Source organism: Magnolia sinica, chromosome 4 (genome assembly GCF_029962835.1).
Source record: "Magnolia sinica isolate HGM2019 chromosome 4, MsV1, whole genome shotgun sequence".
In the NCBI taxonomy this organism is placed as follows: Eukaryota; Viridiplantae; Streptophyta; class Magnoliopsida; order Magnoliales; family Magnoliaceae; genus Magnolia; species Magnolia sinica.
In genome coordinates this window covers 66,971,803-66,975,902 of record NC_080576.1, presented here as the reverse complement: position 1 = coordinate 66,975,902, position 4,100 = coordinate 66,971,803, and the positions used below count along the sequence as shown (strand labels likewise).

General features: G+C 41.3%; 1 non-coding gene across 1 annotated transcript; it reads right to left on the bottom strand.

Moving 5' to 3' along the window:
- Nucleotides 1-2,517: 2,517 nt before the first annotated feature.
- LOC131244802 (small nucleolar RNA R71) lies at nucleotides 2,518-2,623 on the bottom strand. Its single transcript, XR_009170576.1, has one exon. It is a non-coding gene; the product is annotated as a small nucleolar RNA R71 (small nucleolar RNA).
- Between the last annotated feature and the right edge of the window lie 1,477 nt (nucleotides 2,624-4,100).

Genomic DNA, 4,100 nt, shown 5'->3' with positions numbered 1-4,100 from the left:
CTGAGTATCAGGCCGATTCCGAGTGTCGATTCTGATTGTTTAGGCCGATTTCGATTTCCAAGGCCGATTATCGAGACCTATATGATGTATATGTGACCCGTAGTTAAGGCCCATTGTGATGTGTATTCGGGCTATGTGATGTATATGCAACCCGTGTTTAAGGCCTAATGTGATGAATAGGAGGTCTTTGTGATGGGGTCCATTGTGATGTATTCATGGCCCATGGGCAAGGCCCGTTGTGATGTATTCGTGGCTTATGAGAAAGGCCCATTGTGATATGTATTAGGCCCATGATGCATGACCCATCTAAAGTATTCGAGAACTGTGTAGGGCCCACATGTCATGTATTTGAGGCCCATGAGTAGGGCCCACATGTTGTGTATATGTGGCCCTTGAGTAAGGCCCATTGTGTTGTATATTAGGCCTTTGTGTAAGGCCATGGGCCCATTATATGTTTGGCTCTATGTGGGCTATTCCTTGGGGGCAATGTTAGTTAAATGTCCACATTGTCGAGGCCGATTGTCGATGCTAGTTACTGATACCGATTATGAGTATGTGACAGTATAACATCATGATACATGCCCATATGCATCATCTGCATGTTTATTGTGAGATGTGATTGACCCTTACATATGCCATAGTACAGATGGTTTATGAGACTCCCTGATAGGTGGAGTTATCCCACATGAGCACACGGTATGCGCAGGATTGATGCATGATTGGACTCCATGACTCATGCATCTTCTATTGTGTAATTATGATTACTGTACGCCCTAGCGACATCAGGGCTGTGACCTCCACAGGCATGTCGTGGATGGCCAGATGGGACACCGAAAATGTTTGGTTCGAGCATGTGGGCACTTTGGATGTCCGTGGGTGAAAGTTCTTAAACCTTCGAGGCCAGGAGACTTCCCAGCGTCTAGATCGAGTGGATACATGAGCGACCGAGTGCCAAATACCAGTAAGCCGCGTCTCCCATTGTGTCATGGTCGGTTGGGAGGGGGTGTGGCCTTATCCGCCTGAGTGAGGGAGTTATAAGCTAGGCTGAGTTTAACCAGCTCCAAAATGGGTCCGCTATCGACGAGTCGGGTAGGCATTGGTATACTATTGACAGGTGAGTAGTGAGGTCTTTTCCACTCACTGGGCTACGCGGCCGGCTGAGGCGGTAGCCAGCTTGGAGTGTACTAGACCTCGGTGATGATCCCAAAGATGTACAGTATTGATTTGTGGAGCAGGAGTTATATATTTATTCATTCATTCATTCACTATCCACTCAGGCTGGTGGTGTGCAACTATTTGTTACCTGTACCTTCGTAATGGCTAGGATTTTGGTTGGGGCACGCGACTAACCCGAGATCAGGAGTTTACCACATTGAGTCTATCTATTCAAATTTAGGTATAGGACTAGTTTGGATAGAAGTCCTTTATGATAGGCCCTATAGCCTGCGACACCACATACTATTATCCCGACTTCACACTACAGCTTGGTCATTTCATTCGCACCATATATTGCATATTGCATTACATCCTCGACATATGGCATTTTTGGTTGCTATGTTTCTGCATTCATATGACCTAGATGAGGCTGATGGTAATTGTAATTCTTCAGAATTGCATATAGTATTGTATCATCGATATCTGATATTTGACTCATTATGTCTCCGCATTGCATAATTGACGTACATTACTTTCTCAGTATATGACATTGGCTTGTTATGTCCTTTCATTGCATATCCTGGATTAGGTTGATGATATTTCTATAGGACTTGTTAGTACTTCTGCTTACTCTGATATTGTATGGTTCATGGACTTACTAATATTTTCGTTTATTCTGATATTACATTCTGAGCACGCATATACTGCTCACACACTTACACCACCCTTTATGCTTTCTATAAGCTTATGCACGATAGATCGTGCAGGTGATGTTAGGTTGTAGCAGCGTGGAGCCGGGAGCATGTAGCTGACTTTTGAAGCTTTAATTTTGACATATGTATTTCCCTTTCATCATTGTATTCAAATGTTTATATTAGTGGATATGTGATGATGATGTTGCCTTTGTGATTTGGGTAAACTTGTGGTTATGCTTATTACGAATAAATGTACTTTGGAAAATCCTCCTTGTAGGATCCCAGGATCGGAATCTAGCGTATGGATGCTGGGAGCCGAGAATGAGATACTACAGAGGCTGTCAATACCGGATTTGGCCATCGAAAATTTTGTGAGCCCGTTTTCCGAGTTTGGGCCGTAACATGAGTGATATAGTTACTTCTAAAATTCTATGGAGTTGACTCTGAAAGTCCTTATTGCCTTTAAAGGAATTTGATGAAATAGTCATTACTTTGCATTATAAGAATGTCTTCGAAGATGTGGTCAGGCTTAAACTATTGTCCTTTTCTTTGAAGGGGAAAGCCAAATCTTGGCTATAGTCTTTAAGGTCTAGGACCATAGGGACATGATAAGAGATGATTAGGGAATTTCTTAAAAAATAATAATTTCCCTATTCACAAGACTAACACCCTGAGACATAACATCATGAATTTATCTTAAAAGGAGAATGAAACTTTCTTTCAGAAGTGGGAACGTTTCAAGGAACTTTTACTTGCATGCCCACATCATGGCTACGAAACATGGCGAGTGATTAGTTCCTTCTATGATAGTTTAAGCTCAAACATGTGCCAATTTGTGGAGATAACATATCATGGTGAATTTATAAGTAAAGGTCCTAATGAGGCTTGGGATTATTTTGATCTTCTAGTAGAGATTGCCCAATCTAGGGACACTTCTAACAAAATAGATAAGACCAAGTCTTTGCCCAAGGAAAAAGGAGGTATGTACCTTTTAAAAGAGGATGATAATGTTAATGCAAAGATAGCGAGCCTCACATGTAAAGTAGAGTCATGGAATTGAGAAAGGTCAACGTAGTTAAAGCTAATGAAAATTGATGAAAGTGTTTGTGGTATTTGTAAGAGCAATGCGTAACACTCCAGAACCCAGCACCCAAGTTCGTACGACCCAAATCCTGAGTTCGTGAGCGTTAACCTAAATAAGAGCTGCACATAGGTAGATCCCCACGTGTCTATGTAGTCTAGTTAACATTTTACTCAAATCAACAATAAGAGTCACGTTCATTAACACAACAGTAACCCAAAGGCAAGTATAGATATAACCTAACCAGATACAAACCAGGCAATATCTAAAAAGGTAATAATCCAAATTCCTTAACAGGGGATATACAATCACAGTGTCCAAAATGTATATAGGGAAAAACAGAAAGAAAAAGAGCAAAGCTCCGTAGCTCTAGACTTTACCTACACTCTCAGTTGCACTCTCAAAGTGTTGTTCCCTACTCCTAGGTCACTCGTATATGTCAAATATAAAGTGTCATAGGCTAACATAGTGAATAAATACCCCCAAGATTAACCCTTACCTAGTTGGTTACCCAGGCACATTACAAGTACTCTAAGCATGTGATAGATAGCATATAACTTCTACACATGTTGAACCTTTGACACATGTTATTTCTAAATATATAAGTCCTAAGAATGTTAGATCAACATAGTTATCTTGTTAGGTGCATGAATGCATGAAATGCAGTCAAACTAGGGATGCACATCCAGCTGAAAGGACACCTGTAATGAACTAGCCAGCTGGTAAAGTACACCATGGTACTCCCACAATGACTAGCCACCTGGTAGAGTCCATGCAAAGAGGACACCCATAGTAAGCTAGTCAGTTGGTAAAGTACACTGAGGTACCTCCCCCCTTACTAACCACCTGGTAAAGTCCATGTGAAAAGGACGTGTATGGTAAGTTGGTCTGCTAGTAATGTACACTGAGGTACGCTCGCACTACCCATCCGATAAAGTCCAAATGCCATGAATGCATGATTAGCCCAAACATTATTAGTCCGGTTCACAAATAATACAATTTTATGAGAAATCTAATCTACAAGACATCAAGTCTGTAAGAAACCCCGTTTAGAGTAGCTTCCTCTGCTAGTGACCCTTCCCATCTTAGTGACAACAACACAGATTGAATATAAAACAATCTATACTACTCAAAAGTCCGATTCCCGATGGATACAGGGTTCGACTTGA